Source organism: Petaurus breviceps, unplaced genomic scaffold, assembly GCF_028583685.1.
Source record: "Petaurus breviceps papuanus isolate PSGF00001 unplaced genomic scaffold, PetGlider_PUasm1.0 90778, whole genome shotgun sequence".
Lineage (NCBI taxonomy): Eukaryota > Metazoa > Chordata > Mammalia > Diprotodontia > Petauridae > Petaurus > Petaurus breviceps.
In genome coordinates this window covers 756,447-774,370 of record NW_027187343.1, presented here as the reverse complement: position 1 = coordinate 774,370, position 17,924 = coordinate 756,447, and positions in this window count along the sequence as shown.

Here is a 17,924-nt window from a genome sequence, read left to right as displayed (position 1 = left end):
CTGGCCCACTTGTCCAATACAAGCATCACAGATACTGAGGCTCCTTAAGAGTCTATCCGTTATGGCGAACCTTTAATAAACTTTGCTTTTCTTTGGCTGAGGAAGACTTGAGTCGAATTCATTCAGCAGGACCCAGTGTGTTGGTATTTTGGGGTCTCGAGTACCCCTAACCTCTACATTTTATGGTTCCCTGACCTCAACATTTGCCATATGAAAAACTGAAATATCTTCATAGTATTATGTATCATTCTCACCCCCTGTTAATCACAGACTCACTAGGAATCTTGCTCACCCAACCAGTGTCATAATAAACTCACTACTTAGGCTAAAAGAAGGTTTGAGTGGTCGAATTCTTTTGAAGCAGACCCACCCTCCACCCTTGCGTTTCAGGGTTCCTAGTACCCCTAGACCTCATCAATACTGCTTTCTAATTTTCCTAGTAGTGTTTGCTGTCTAGAGTCCTTACCCCAGAATTTCATAATCTTGGTTTTATGGAATGTTTCGTTAAAGTGCTTTTAGGTCCTGCTTACCTAAGGATCAAATAGTTTTATTGTTATAGTGTGACATTATAGTTTGAAATCAACTTAGAGAAATTACTTTCTTAAGAAACTATGCACTGTAAGTAACAATACCTTAACTAAACCCATCAACTTCTGTCTTATAGTCTAGGGCTCTTTATATACCACACTATCATGGTTTGTGTGCAGCACTAAGGAGGGCAGGGCTTTGATCTCCATGTAGACCACTCACTTTAGCTTTTTCATAGCCACAGGCTTCACCTCAATTTAGTCCAGCCCTCTCATGAACATGGCTACTACCCCCACCACTGGGAAACAAAAGATTTCTAAGTTTTGTTCATCCTCCATATGTAAGAATACCCTTCATATGTTGTTGTCCAATCATATCTGACTCTTTATAACCCCATTTTCTTGGCAAAGATACTGGAATGCTTTTCCATTTCCTTCTTCAGCTCATTTTACAGAAAAGGAACTGAGACAAACAGGGTTAAGTGATTTCCTCAGGGCAACCCAGCCAGCAAGTGTCTGAAGCCAGCTTTGAAATCACAAAGATGAGTTTTTGTGACTCCAGGCCCCACACTCTACCCACTACACCACCTAGCTGCCCTTATCCTCCCTGCCTTTTATCATACAACTCTTTCCATCTATGCTGTCTCTCCATATATTTTCCCTTCTTCCTTCTAACAATCCAAATGCTGACTCTGCTTCAAGGTCTAGCTCAAGTCTTACATCCTCTAGCAAACTTTCTGTTATCAAGCCACCTAACTCCTTTTTTCATCTAAAACATCTATTGAATTTGAATCAATACCATACCATTTTATCACTGATTTATTTTCTAATTGCATTACATGCATTCATTTTGTAGATCTCCAATAAAGTGCTACTCTTACATCTCTTTATGGCCAGGTGATGCTCCTAGTTTCCCTATGTGAGTAGACCACAAGTTTCCAGCAAGTTCCACCAAGTTGAAAGGGCTTTAAATATTGACCAGAGATATACTATATGTCTATTGTCTGAGTTCCAGCCTTGTCAATAAAGGCTCATCACCAGAAGATCGAACACCAAATGATTAATTTTGAGGAGCCATGAAATGGATAAAAGCACAGTTTTTTTAAATACCCTTTTGTTTCATTGTGATGGGGAGAAAGGCAGAGAAAAAGGAGCAGACCATATTAAGTTTACAAATATTATGATTCTTAGTCTACAAATATTAAGAATTGGCACATTTAAGTACAATTCCTATCAATGACCAGTTTCTTGGTATATTAACTACTACTTGGGTTTCTATTACTGAAAATAATCAAGCAGACTCACCTTTGGATCCCAAGAGAAACCATTATGGACTTGAAAAATATATGAAAAAATGCAAATATATACATATCACATGTGGCATTGTAAAGCTATCAATATATCAAGGATGAGCTATAGTAATGTAAGAATACCCTTCATGTGTCATTATAAAGCCTTTAACATGACATTGCAAAACTCACGTGTTGAAAAGATCCCACTCAGAGAAAAGGTCAAGAAGGTTATTTATAAAAGTATAAATGGCAAAACCTGGCAATAAATTAGATACATGTGGTAAGTGTGGGAGATGAGTTAAAGAGAACACTAAGGTTTTGCATTTGGATGACTAAATGGTGTGGCTTTTAATAATAATGGGAATTTCAGAGGTGGGGAAATATTTGAGAAAGATGAACTCAGCTTTGGATATGGTGAGTTAGAAATGTCTGTGGAATATCCAATTTCATATACTCCTCAAAAATTAGGGATAATGAAATGTGACATCTACTACTTTTCCTCCACTAATTTTTACATCCCTAGTCATTAAAGGGTCCTTTTTCAATTTCATGTCCTAAAAATTGAGGATATAATGTCTATTTTAATGAAACTCCCTGTAACCAAACAAGTCAGAATTCATTACAGTTTTAATATATTTATAATACAGCATTTATGTATTTAGCATATTGCATATAACACAGTATATATATATAGTATTTATGTTTTGGTCTTATTTTAAAGGTGAAAATACAGAAACCCCAAGTGGCCTCAGTAAGATACATGACCTGCTTGAAGTCATTATTGGTCTCTTAAAGGTGCCAGTCCTAACAGTTCATGCAACAAAAGAAGTTTCTTCACAAAAATAAAGGGAAAAGATCCCACTCATGTGGTATTATAAGGTCAATGTTCCTGCATCCAAGTTGATCATACCCTAGGAAGATGAATCTTCACCTGTAATTCCTACGAGGGCTGCCCTCTATTCCAAATCAAATAATCTCTCCAAGTCTCAATCTTATCTCCAAAATGGTTGGTAATACTTGCACAACCTGTCTCACAATATTGTTGCAAAAACCAACTGAGATAACATGGAGCACTTTGTAAATCCTATAAACTTTACAAACCTGCATTGCAAATGCCAGCCAAAAAAATCTGGTCTAAGACAATCCAGTACTTAGACCAGCTCACACAGTGTAGGAGGACATTCACATCAGAGCTTATGAGGTCCTCAAAGATCTAGTCTGACACCTCATCTTACAGATTAGGAAACTGAGGCTCTGAGAGAAGTGATTTTACCAAAGTCACACAGAGAGTAGTAAGCAGTAGACGAAGGTCTTCTGGCCCCAAATCTAGTGCTCCTTCCAAATCACCACAGTTATATTCCTCCCCAAACCGAAACTGACCTTTTTGCAACTTCTACCCCTAGCTCCTAGTTGATGTGTTCCCTGGAGCCAAACAAAATAAGTATGATCCCTCTTCTACTGACAACCTTTCAAATACTTGAAAACAACTGTCATTTCTCTACCTGCCCTGTAAGGGGAATGTAAATTTTAAAGATCTTCCCTGCCCCTAGGCTAAAGTGCACCAGGAGCCTGGGGTGGGAGGCTTGTTTTTCAGTAGATACTTCTTGATTGGCCAGTGGGTCCAGAAGATTGTTACATTCTCTGAGCCAGGAGAAGGCTGTATAACCCCTGAAGTGTAGCTTTGTTTTGGGGGCTCACTTTGAGAAGTGTTCTGTGATTTGATATGGATTCTGGGAAGCTGTTGTCCTGAGCCGCCGCCCCCCCCCCTCCCGTCCCCTTCCCCCTTTGAAAAACCCAGATATTGATTTGGTATGGATGTAATGGTTGGACAATTTGGAAACTTGATCTGTTTCTCTGTCTTGATGATTCTGTCTGTATATTCTGAAGTTCGGGGTGCTGACCTTTTCCCCCTGAACTAGGTAAATGATACATATGTCTGACTGATTAAAGTAAGCTTGTTAACCCATTTTGAGTTGCTTTCCTTTATCAAAACAGATCCAAGAACCTGTGTGAGCAGCCACCCTGGGGACGCTGGGATGCTTGCTGCTACACCCCCCCACCCCCATATCATCACACACACCCCTCCAGTTTTTGGTTTGTTTTCTCCAATATGTCCAGTTCCTTCAACCAACCCTCATATGACATGGACTCAAGGCCTTTCATCATTCTGGTTGCTGCCTTCAGGCACTCTCCAGTGGGGAACCATAGAATGTATGGTTGTAGGGAAGAAAAGGAGAAGTTATTGAAGAAATAAATCAGAACAATTGAAAAATACTTCTGTGCAAGCATGGTTATGCAATTTCCATGCTGATTAACATTATATAACTATTTCCAGAGTGACTGTTTCATAAACAAAGAGATTCTCAGCAGGGCAATAATGGAGCTGTGGTTTTGTGAGCCTGTTTCCCTCTGGAAGTGGTAAGCTATCTGTGGCTTCATTTTCTTCACTCTCCTCTTTATGTGTATTTAAAAAGGAACAAAGACATTAAAAAGGATGTACTCAGTTATGGTAACAACAAGGGGAATGGATGAAATGATCGCCAAGGTCCCTTCAAGCAATAACAATTCAATGCCGCAATCACTTGACAAGGTAAAATATAGAAAAACTAAAAGTAGGGAACGAGAAATGAGGTTCATTTTGATCCCAGTTGGTTTCCCAAAGCAATACTATCCCTATATGTCACATTATGATCTAACAGTCTTTATTTCCAAAGGGTTTGGTTTCATTGCAACAAAGCCTTTTATCTTGACAGAAAAATCAGTATCCAGTGCAAATGTGTGGGCTTGGAAAGGAACATAATTTTCTGAGACAGTTGTGGGTGTCTTTAAGTTGGCCTTGAATTTTAAAATAACACTGTGTTTGTTTACTGTATGGATAATTTGTTCAGTAGGAACCGCTCTATGGATCATAGGTTGAGAGCCAGAGGAATCTTAGCAAACGTAGTCACAGAATCAGAATTTAAGATTTGGAAGAAAACATAGCAACCATCCAAACACACATACACACACACACACACACACACACACACACACACACAACCCACTATAACATACCTAACAAGTAGTCCTCCGGCCTCAGCTTGAAGGAAGGGGAACCACCACTTCCTGAAGCAACTTGTTCCACTTAGAGACAGCTCTAATTATTAGAAAACGGTTTCCTGAGGGAAAGGTTGAGCAAGTTATGGTATAGAAATGAGATGGAACAAATAAGGAATAATGAAGGGGACAGATTCAAAGAAATCTAGGAAGATTTGGATTAACTGTTGCAGAATGAAGTATGCAGAACCAGGAGAAAAGTTATAACAGTTATTATTATATAACTATATATTATGCCTTATGTAATATATTTATATAATAATATATTATTAAATAACAATAATTAACTGTTAATAACAATTAACAAGACCAACAACTTTGATTTTACACAAGTAGTAGAAAGAACTCAAATCTTTAGACCCCAAATCCAGGGCTCTTTCCAAAGTACCACATGTTCCTCCCCAAATCTAGATTGGCCTCATAGCAACTTCTGCCCTTGGCTCCTAGTTCCGCACTATGGAGACAAACAGTGACAATCCATGTGACAATCCTTCAAATTTCTGACAACTGCTGCCATTTCCTCTCTACCTCTCCTCTCCCCATCTTCTTTTCTCCAGGTCCAATTCTTTTAACCAACCCTCATATGTCATGAGCTTAAGGGAAATGAAAAAAAAAAGGCAGGAAGAGGGACTAGCAGTACCTGATCTCAAACAAAGCAGTAATTCTAAAATCAGAATTCTCACATCAATACTAGTTAAAAAATAAAGGTGGGGGAGAGAGGAATTGGGGGGATTGGCAGAGGGGGGTTTTGGAGGGGAAGGATGATATAGCATCACCTGGGAGCAAGAAAGACCTGAGTTCAAATCTGACCTGAGACATTTACTAGCTGTGTGACCCTGGGCAAGTCACTTAAGCCCCCCAAAAAACCTAAATAATAAAGAGATAGACCAGTGGAGTAGAATAGGTACACAACATAGAGTCTATATATGCTATATTAAAATAGTTGGATGTAGCCATCTCTTCCATGGGGAGACAGAATCAAAGACTTAGAGATTGAAGGTGGTCATCTAATCCAACCCACTCATTTTACAGCTAAGGAACTGAGTCTCAGAAAGTTCTGTGACTTGCTGATGGTCACATAGATTAAAAGTCACAAAGATAGGATTCATACTCTTTCTCTGACTCTGAATCTGGCATACTCTGTCCTATTAACTCCCAAGGGTCAGCCATAGCACCTCCCCTTTGAATGTATCGAATAAACACTAACAAATTCTTATTCTTACAGCTTCTTTTTCTAGATTCCATATAGTTTTTGGTTATGGTATTACTCTTATAATTTTTAAATTATGCTACAACTTATCTCATATTAGTTCTATTTTAGAATCTTATCTGCCTGGGAAGTACCCTAGTCCTTTGATGATTAAGGAAACACCTTGGACTCCTTAACTAAATCTGGAAGCTATCTCAAAATCCCATTCACTAAATCCCTATTGGACTGGATTAATTTTGTACCTGGATCATCATTTTCTATTGATTCTAATTTATTTCATTTCAGAGCATGGCATCAAAATTCTGGCATGATGCCATATACGAGGTTAACCTCTAATAAGGAGAGTATGGGTGATGTTTACTTTAAGCATCCATACTTAGCTGGTTTAAAGCAATCAGGCTCTGGGCCAGAAAGAAGAGGTGTTTCTTGGCAGTTAGTGACAGTCTGCTGAGGGCAGTGGACCTGACATGGCCAATCAGGAACTATGCTCTCTTTCTGGGCTGTGTATGTAGGAAGTGGTATAGAGCCTGCTGAGATATCTCAAACCTGCCAACTGGCAATACTTCTGATGATTCACACAGAAACAAATGACACCCTAAGAAGGAATTTGGAAAGGATTTTGTGACTATAAAGTCTGAGCAAGAAAATCGATGAACTTTGCTGCATAAGATAACAGAAGAAGAAGTAGAATTGCTGAAGGCATATGTAAAAACAAAAGCCATCATTAAGACATAAAAAGTTGATCAGCAAAATAAGGGAGGGGATAGTCCCACTGGCTTCTGCCATTATCATATCACATCCATAGTATCATTTTCACTTCTGGGTACCACATTTTAAAAAAGACACTGATAAGTTGTCGTAAAACCTAGAAAAGAGCAACTGGGATACCATGAGGACTCAAAATCAACTCATAATAATAGCAATAACTCACATTTATCCCATACTTCATGTTTTACAAAGCATTTTCTGTAAAATAGGTTAATATGATGATTATACTCCCATCTTACAGTAAGGATATAGAAACTCAGTGAGGCTCTCGACCACTGTACTGTAACACCAAGGAAAGGCAACTTCCCAAGGTTCAAAATACCAGCATAGGTGCTCTCCATTTTATTCAGTGACAAACTGAGAACAGAGAAGATCAAAACATGACATCATTCCAAATACAGCATTTACTAAGTGTGATTAAATAATCTCCAAGCACTACCCCACCCCAGGACCTTCCAATCATTCAATCAATTACAGTCTCTGTTCTAAATACTTCTCCACCCCTAGGCTATACCTTTATTTGTCAATTACAGTGCACAAGAAGGTCAAAAGTTCCCCACCCCTGGATCACATTTGAATCTACCCCAGAGTTACATCAAGTTTAAACACTGCACTTAATACTCAAATGGAGGTCTTTTCTTCATCTTGACAAGAGGCAAGTTCTCAGCAATCTTAGTCCCTGGGGAGACAAGGCTTAGCAAGGCCACAAGATACGTTGCCAGTCCCTTCATTAATTCATCCTCTGTCTGTAGAACAGTCCTATAACCCCTGAAAACATTAGCAAAGCCCTCTCCCAGGATTTCTGTAAACATACAACAAGAAAATCCTTCTTCAGGGCTTCTGAACCAACAGAAAGGTTCCCAGACCCCTGCAACAACAGCACTGTCCTTCACCAGTGGACAGTATTCATTCTGTCTGCAGGACAGTCTCAGGGCTTCTTAGCGAACAGCCAGGTTCCAGGACTTCTTCAACAGGCCTGTCTTTCACCAGTGGACAAATCTGGCAAAACAACATCAAAACAGACAGACAAAGTACCAGCAAAACAGCCATGTCTCCTCAGTCCTTGGCAGCTCAGGGGGCAGGTCTCAAAAGTCCAGGGCAATTCAAAGCGGCCACCAGCAATTCTCTTAGTCTCTCTCTCTCTCCACGAGGTGCTGCTTCCAAAAAGGTCTTCCGCCTCTCTCTTGTGTCTCCAAATGTACGTCACCAGCTCCTCCCAGTTCAAGACTTTCTTTTCACATCAACAAGTCCATCCCACAGGTGGAATTAACAAACTCTGGGTTTTAACACAATCAGTTTGAAAACCAAGCCAATACAGGGGAATCTTTAATTGCCATTACTATCACAACCACAGAGCTAATAAGGGTGAACATTAGGACTATAATCAAAATCTTTTGGTTCTAAACCTGGTACGTTCTGCTACGCCACACTACTTTTCACATAAGCATGGGATATATGATAAAATGAAAACTATCTCCCCTCCCCCCCAATTTATAAAGGAAACAAAATATTTAAAAATTGGAGGTAGGCCAGAAAATATGGTCATCGTATATGAGAGAGGCTGATGAAATACTAACATATTGCAGGTCTATAATCATGCATGACCCAAACCAAAGTAGCTTTTCTCCATAAGCAAATCCTACCACACTCTGCCAACCTAAATGCTGGCTAATTCTCCTACTTATGCTTCATCTGCAACTTTAATAAGCTTTTTATGATAGATAAGTGGTCAAAGTCTATCAACAGGGATTTTTCAAAGAGGAATTACAAACCATTAACAACCATAAAAAATTTCTCCAAATTACTAATAGTGAATAGAAATATGTTAAAGCAACACCAAGATTTCACCTCATAGCCAGAAATCTGGTTAAGACAATAGCTAGAAATAGTCAGTGTTGGAGGGACTGTGGAAAGAAAGACATATTAATGCACAGTTGATGGGCTGTGAATTGGTGCAACTGTTTTTGAAAAACTATTTAAAACTGTCAGAGGACCATCACTAAACTGTTCATATCCTTTGACCTAGAGACCTAAGTACTGGGTACATACTCTAAGTTGGTCAAAGACAGAATTAAAAGCTCCGTATATGCCAAAAATATTCATATCTATACTTTTTGTGGTAGAAAAAAAATGGAAATAAAGTGGGTGCCTATCATTTGGGGAATGACTAAACAAATTGTGGTATATATAATGGAATATTATCTACATTATATTCCATTATATCATATCATATCATGCATCATATTATTTGTCAAATATGAGGAATTCAGAAAAACATTAGAAGATGCATGAACTGTGGCAGAACAAAGTAGAATCAGGGAAACAACAATATTATAACATCATATATTTAGAGTTGGAAGGAACCTTAGAAAAATCTACTCAGTAATGACTTCAGTAATGTAAACAAACATTAAATCCTATCTCTCTGATACGAAGGTGAAGGTTGAGTAATTATAATAAAGAATGTTGAACCTGGAGAAGAGATAAGGAAAGATACCTTTCTTTTGCAGGAGTCATTGGGGTAAGAGGGACTATGAGTATAGAATGCACATATGCATATGCTGTTCAACAAGACACAATATCAAGTGGTATCACCTACCTATTCTTGTTTGATACCATGAAAGCTTCATAGGGCACTGAGGAAGATTATTCTCTGAAAAGACATATATGAAAACAAAAGTCATCAATAAAACAACACACAAAAAATTGATAGGCAAGCTATCTATGTCTTGCTCCAGATCACTGATAAAAATCTTGAAGAGCACAAGGTTCTGACTTTGGGGCCAGGGCGCTTTCCATTGTATTATTCTGCCTCCCAAAATCTTTTGTCTTCTTTTCCAGTTTGTTGAATTTGAAGTGAAACTTCAGAGTCCTTTCAATGGATATTTCTCTTGTCAGTATATGAAGTAATCTTTCATATGATCGTTAATGGTTTTTAATTATTCTTTGGATAGCTGTTCACGTCTCTTAGCCATTTATATATTGGGGGATGGTTCTTTGTTTTATATATTTCTATTGTGTAACTTAAATAGCAGTTGAACATGGGGTGTACAGGTATTCAGGGAGGACTAGTACTTCTGGTGTGAGGGCTGCAGAGCCCTTTTAAGGGCTGCTTTCCACTTTTGAATCCACCTGCCACCCAGCTCTCACCTATGGCTCCAAGAAGTATAGCATGGACATCAGTCACACCCTGGTAAATCATTTCAGCAGATGGGATAAGACAGATTGAGTGTAACTAAGGGGCCTCAACCAGTTAAGTGAGTTAGGGGAGAGTCTACCCCAAGCATGTGAAGACTTTCCCCAAAGGAACAGGCAGATGAGGACAATTTGTTCCAATGGCTATGAAGGCTGCCAAAACAGGCATTGTGGAAGGCCTAGAGTTTGGCCAGACATCAAAGACACCAAAGTCCCCACTGCATACTGGGCCATCACCAGTGGTCCTGACTTTTGTCTTGCCACTGGATTTCCATGACTGTGGAAGAGAGAGTGAGACTGATGTCTCTTCAAAGCCCTGCCTCACTTAAATCCAATTTATGCAAAAGTCAAAAGACATCACCCTTACCATTTTAGAAATGTGAGATGTGCAAATTTAGAGCCATCTCCACTCCAAATGTTCATGTGGACTATTTGTGACTGACTCGTGATAGAGCCTTCCCAGTTCATATTGCTCTGATCAGCCACAGGCAGACACACTGTACCTTGACCCCAACATTTTGATCCTCTTCAAGCAAGGACAACAACCAGTTAGAATATATTAGTTGCCTGCTTTTACCAAACTGAGAGCACAGGTATGGGTTGAGTTAGATGACCTTTTGAGGTCCCTTCTGATTCTGTGCTGCTACATGGGCAAGGTGTAATGTTAATGGGAGTCGAAGATATTAATAGGCTTCAGGTGGAGCCCATTAAAGGAAGCTTGATTGGGGAGGCTTTTTTTGGTCCACATCTTCTGCTAATTTCTAATTAGATACTCAGTTAAGAGGGTTTTGATTCCCTCTAGCTCTGAGAAGTCTATATATACTCTGAGATTAGCATTTTGCTTTGGGGCTCACTCACTGAAAGACTATTCCTGTGATTCAGCCAGAAGAGACTGAGACTCTGGGTAACTGTTAAGGAGTCCCTGGCTTTGAAAACCCAGATGTTGGTGCTTCTCTCTCTGGTAATTATGTATGTATTGCTATGGTCAGACAGTTGGATGTGTCTGTTGATCTGTACTAATGTCTCAGGGTAAGAAGCCCTGTCTGTTGGTCTATACTATTTTCTCTGCTTGTAATTTCTGCTTATAATTTCTGATTGTATTTTCTCTAAAGTTTGAGCTGACTTTTCCACTGAACTAGTGAATGTGATTAAAAAGATTGTTGACCCCTTAAATAGCTCTTTCCTAGTAAAAGAGATCTAAGAACATGTGCTAGCAGCCATCCTGGGTATGTCAGTTTGGTTACTGCTATACAAGGTGGCACAGTGAATAGAATGGCCAGCCGGGAGTCAGGAACACTCATCTTCCTGAATTCAAATCTGGCATCAGAAATGTACTAGCTGTGTGACTCTGGGCAAATCACTTAACCCTGATTGCCTTAGTTTCCTTATATGTAAAATGAACTAGAGAAGGGAATGAAAAATTACTCCAGTATCTTTACCAAGAAAACCCCAAATGGGCTCACAAAGAGTCTGAAATGACTGAACAACTACAATGTTTGCATGTTGACTTTAGAAGCCAAGAGTTTTTGCTGATTCTTTTCTTGGATCCCTGTTTAATGTTTCCTCCCTTCCACTCCTTTTTCCATTTAAAGCCCTTTACATATGTTAATATTGAGGGAATTGAGTGAACCACACCAACTCCACTGACTAGTTCAGGAACTAGTTCAGTTCCCTTTCTACTCAATTATGGGTCTAATCCAGGGCTGGGGAATCCTCCTTAACAAAAGGATTTGTTCTATAAAGTTTAGATTCAGTCAAAGTGCTACATTTAAGGACCTAAAGGGTTATGTGTGGCCTGGAGGTTGAAGGTTCCTTACCACTGGTCTAGTCCAATTTTCTGTCTTGTGAAAAAATTGTATTCAATTGTGGGAATTGTAGGAAAACTTTAGTGCATTGTTTGAATCTAATCCTGCCTGGCCTGGAAGTTGGATCACCCTTACCGGCTGCTTAGAGACCCTTAACAAAGGACCTAGGTTATGCTGACCAGAAGCTCAGTCAGATCTAAAGATTATGCAAGGAATTTTCTCACAATTATATATCTCAAGTAACCCATGTGTCTTATCTGAAAACTGGCCCTATACCAAGTAGACAGTTACTGTTTTCATGTTCCTTTGGTTGAATACAGCCACTTGGGGGGAATAGGACACCTCTTTTTTTCTAATTTCAGGGAATTGAATATGTTCTGTCTTCCCCTCCCAACTTGGAAAGTCCCTAATCTTTCCTCCAATTAGAAATCAATGTATCCTGGTTAATTGTTCCCTTTTAATTAGTGTTTTGTGATTAATTGTTTTTAATGTATAAAAATCTTTTCCCCCTAGTATTCAGGGTCTACTCCTGAGCTGAGAAAGGGGCCTGGTAGCCTGATTTGTTAGGCAATTGGCATGTGTTGCTTAACAAATCAATATGCTCCAGAAGCTCAAACTTTTATTTCTTCAGTCATTTCATCTTTCACCCATCACAATATATAAAAATAAAGAGGTTACCCATAAAGAGGGTTAGGGTTGCTCTGGAGACCCCAAAACACCAACACACCAGGTCCTGCCAAATGAATTCGACTCAAGTCTTCTCAACCAAAGAAAAGTAAAGTTTATTAAAAGTTCGCTTGCATTAGACACAGAGTAAGCCTGTCCTAGGTCATTCTATGGCACTCACTATTCTTTTTTTTTTTTTAAAGCAATTGGGGTTAAGTAACTTGCTCAAGGTTACATGGCCAGTTATTTCTGGGTGTGGTGCTAAGTATCTGAGCCTGGATTCGATCCCCTAGGTCATCCCGACACTGGGGACAGTGCTCTTACTCACTAAGCCACCTGGCTGCCCCTCACTCTCACTATTCTATGGTGATCTCACACAAATGGAGGCAATATGGGGACTACAGGCAATGGTGGTGGGCTAGGCCAGTTCATCAAGGGTGGATTGATATTTTGATAGGCTCAAGGGTGGGAAGTCTAGTAACAGAGATAGGCTCAGTCACAAAGTAAGGCTTATGGCCTCATTCAAATGCCTCATCAAATGGGATGATTTAATCAGAGTTCAAGGGAGGTTCTCAGAGCCTGTACCTCAAGGACTCAAGGAGAGCTTGAGGGGGCTCCCAGAGCCCATACCTCATCATTCCCTACTCAAACAAATGGGACCCAAACTCCTTTGGGGTAAAGGGCAAAGGTCTCCACTTCTGAAAGTGCTTCCTGCTGGCAAGGGGAGTAGAGCTGTCCCTGCCTCTCTGGGTCCTGTTCAAGGGGATCAGACTTCACATTCAAGGGGTCAGACTCTGGAACATGAATGATGCTAGGTCCAGTGGGCTGGAGAACTTGGATGCAGTTGGAGATTTGCATAGCCTTGGTGGTCATCCAGAGGTTGATGGCTTGAACCCTGGAGGAGACAAGCTTGGCAAAGAGGTTAAGCAAACAAAGACCAAACAGGCACCAAAAAAAGGAAAAGAGGAAAGACAATTTCCCTGGTACAAAAGACAATTTTCCTGGTTGGAATTAAAGATGACTATGGCAAGGCCAAAACACTGTAAGATATCCCTTTCCTTTCCAAACTACTTTACGGACATTTAGTATGAAAAGCAATAGCAGCCACAGAATCTAATAGTTTTCAAAAACAGGCAACAACTCCCAAAGCCTGTTCGCCTTCCATCGTCATAGAGGGTAAAAGGTTTTTCCTAGATTGGGTAAAGCTGGAGTGTTGGTCAATTTAGTTTTCAAAGTCTCAAAAGCTTTCATCTGGTGGTCTGGGCCTTGAGTAGTAATTAATGATTGCAGTCCCTCCCAGGCCTTGGGTTTAATTGGATATAGACCACCATGGGGGGATACTTTAGGATCTAGGAGTCAGACAAATACTGGCATGGCAGAAGTAGCTCACCCAGGAATTTCCTGATCGCAACCTTTTGAGGGAACATGGAGAGATCTGGGAGGCTTAATTAGAGAAAATTGGCCCCCTAATTTCACCAACAGGTCCCTTCCCAACGAGGGTAAAAGATAAAAGAAGAGCATAAGGAAGGAGTGTTCAAACAAGAGATCCTCAAGTAGGCAGGGGACTGGGGATGTCTGGAGACATCCCTTCAGTTTCCCCTTCCATGCCCCTGACCTGACGAACAGAGAACTTAGCCATAATAAAATGGATAACCTCACCTTCAGCCTTGACGCTTGCCCAGAGTTCAGTGAGAGATGGAGAAAGTGGGAGCACTGCCTAGCCCCAGGCTTCCCTGTCATTCCAGTCTTGAGAAGACTGGAGGACAGGGTACTAGGAGGTGGCTCTACCACTTTTCCAACCTCAGGCACAATCCTTCCTGCAGTGTCCCTCCTGGTCAGATGGGCACAGTTCTAGAGGAGTTGGTTCCTGGGGCTCCCTCTGGGGGGGTGCCCTGGAGGGGCACTCCTTAGACCAGTGACCCTCCTTGTGGCATCGAAAGCAGGTTTTTCCCCTGCCCAAGTGACTGGGCTTCCTCCAAGGGGGTTCTCTAGAAGGGCTTTTCCTGGCCATTGCAGCAGCCACGAATCTAGCATGTTCTCTGTCTCTGGTTCATTCCCTTCGTTCTTTCTCCTCTGCTGCAATCAGATGTCTGTTATTAAAGACTCCAAAGGCCGTCTCCAGTAACTGGGCCTGAGGTGTTTGGGGTCCCATTGTCAATTTCTTCAGTTTCCTCTTAATATCTGGGGCAGACTGACTAATAAAATACATGTTAAAGACTGCTGCCCCTTCTATAGAGTCAGGATCTAAATTTGTATACTTTTTCATAGCTTCTACAAGTCTATCTAGGAAAAGGGCAGGGTTTTCTTGATTTGTCTGAGGAATTTCTCTAACTTTCTGATAATTTACTTGCTTTTGAAATGCAGTTCTTAGGCCTTATAACAGGCAAAGTACCTTATGGTCTCTCTTCTCCCTGTCATCCCAGATCTGATAATCCCATTCTGGGTCACTGGTGGGAACAGCAGCTGTTCCTGAGGGGTTTTTCTGGGGTCATTGCTAGCCAAACAACCCCCAAATGTAGCAGATTCTCCTCTTCTCCTAAGCAGAACAACAGGTAGAGAAGAGGATATGCAAATCACCCCAAGAAAGCTCAAATTGTAGGGATAAGTCCCAAAAGTCTTCAGTAAACTTTGTTGAGATTTTGGAGAACTTACCTGACTTTTCTTTAATTTGATTGAGATCTGAAATGGAGAATGGGATGTGCACTCTAGTTGTCCCACCTAAGGAGAGAGAGTTGCTTCCCTTAAGGGAAAAAGCCGTGAAGGCAGTGTGGGGACAGAGGCTTGTGAAAGAAGATTGAAAGTCCCACTTCCTGTGAGAGAGTAACTGGGAGGTGCTGGCTGAACTGGATCAGACTGTTAAGATTGGATGATCTGACTGGCAAGGGGGAAAGTCAGCTGGCACATGAGTAGAAGGGGTCAGAAGAGGAGATACCTCTATGACTGCCTCAGGGGTAGAGCCTGAGGCCTGAGTGGGTGTTGCCTCATGGGGAGGGGCCACAGAGGGAGGCACTTCAGCCTGACAAGTGGCTGGGACCTGAGCAGGGGTCCCTGAGGGGGGGAGGGGCCATGCTGGGAGATGAAGGGTAAGAGATATGGATGGTGTAGAAGACAGGAAATGAGGGTTGGGCTAGAGGAAAAAGGAAGGGGAACCAAGGGGAAAAGGGTTGGGGTGCAGCAGAAGAGGCTGGGGGAGCTGCTTCAGTGATCTGAACAGGAGTTTCTGAGAGGGGAGGGACTGGGGCTGAAGCCATAGGAAAGGGGTCATTTAATTGGTCTCTGTTCCCCTCTGTGGAGGGGCTCTAGCTTCAAGCATCTCACAGTCTTTCCTGAGAACTTTGTTCTGAGAAAAGCCATTAAGTAGGCAACTGCAATACATCTTGCTTCTCTGCAACAGTATGATTCTAACTGCAAGAGAGTATTATCTTTTAAAGTCCCCAAAACAGGCCACAATTCATCGTCTTCTAGGCTATACCTAGGCCAAACAGTGTTTCGGAAAAAAAAAATGCCTCATCAAATGGGATGATTTAAATAGTTCAAGGGGGGGGAGGTTCCCAGAGCATGTACCTCAAGGACTCAAGGAGAGCTCCAGGGGGATCCCAGAACCCATACCTCATCATTAAGATGTCACACATGGATAACTGTCTATAGCATATCTTCACCTGGATATATCATAAACTGAGCATGTCCAGAATCTAATCCATCAACTTTCCACCCTTGGATCCACTCATTGAGACTAAGAACCTGTCATTTTTGTCTTGTCTCCCCTTTATCCTTCACTTTTAATTAGTTATACTTGACCTGGGAAAGTCCCCAGTTTCTTTATCTATAAAACAGTAGGGTTTGATCCCAGTAGTAGAGCTAAAAAGGACCTCAGGATTGCCTAGTCCAATTCCCCCATTTTACAAAAGAGGAAACATCATTCAGAAAATTTAAATCACTTGCTTAACGACATACAGGTAATAAGTGTTAGAGGTGGAAAACAAACCCCTATCCTCTGACTCAGTCAAGGCTCTTTCCCCCTGTGCCAAGCTGTTAATTTACAACACATCTAAAAGTCATCCCTCTCCTTTCCATAGCATCCTAACTTTCCTTATTTAGGTCCTTACCAACCCTTATTTGTAGTGACAATAATAGGTAGTCTCTTGTTTAGCCCCTCTCTAATCCATCCTTTAAATGACTGAAAATGAAAATTTTCCTAATGATCAGGTCAAAAACCTTCAGTGGCTCCCCAATGCCTTCAAATAAAGTCAAGATGTCTTAGCTTAAAGCCCCCTTTACACTGTAGCTTGTAACCTGTACTTGAAAGATTATCTCATTCTACTCTTTGCATATTCTACAGTCTAGACCAGGGGTGGTGTTGAGGTCATGTGTGGCCCTCTAGGTATTTATTATTTACTAATCCTTAATAAAAGTGTTTGTTCTGTGAAGTTTAAATTCAGTCAAAGGGCTGCACTTGAGGACCTATAAGGTCACATGTGGCCTCCCCATTCTTGGTCTAGCTATATGGTACTATTCACTATCTCCTGTCCTCTTTCATCTTGGTACATCTGTTCATACAGCCAAAAATAGACACACACCCCCATTCCCACTTTTATTTTTTAAGGCAATCAGGGTTAAGTGACTTGCCCAGGGTTACACAGCTAGTAAGTGTCTGAAATCCAATTTGAACTCAGGTCCTCCTGACTCCAGGGCTAATGCCCATTCCCATTTTCATCTCACTTGAGGGAATCCTTCTCTTCCTTCATGATTCATCTCAGGTGCCACCTCTTCCATGAAGCTTCCCTGACTCTTCTCAACTGGACAGGATCTCTTTTGCTTCAAATTTCTCAAAGCAGTTTGGATCTCTCTTCTGCATTTTCCATATTTTCCTTTGCAGTATATTTATGAAAGTCCTGCTATCCCAAATAGATTGTAAGTTTCTTGATAGTAAGGTGTTGCTGCTACACTTTTGATCTCAGGGACAAAGAACTATCAAAATAAACTTAAAATGTGTACAATTTTTCTATTTTTTCTCCATTCAATATTCTTGAATACAAAACCAGTATAGAAAAGTTAACAAGGTAAAAATGCATACTTATTCTAGGAAAACCAATCAAAATATTAACAACATTGTTGTTAATAGCTATGGCATCAATAAAATATCACACCTCTGCCATGAGATATGTAATTGTGGATGGGCAAGTCACAACTTCTTCAGATAATCTCAATATTAGGATATTAGTCAATCAGCATTATTTTTTTAAACTTTTATTTATTTTTAATTTATGAAATGAAACAAGCATTTCCATAATTATGGTAGAATAAAAAAAGATGATTACACATGAAACTGCAAATCTATTATGTATGATCTATTCTTTTTAAATAT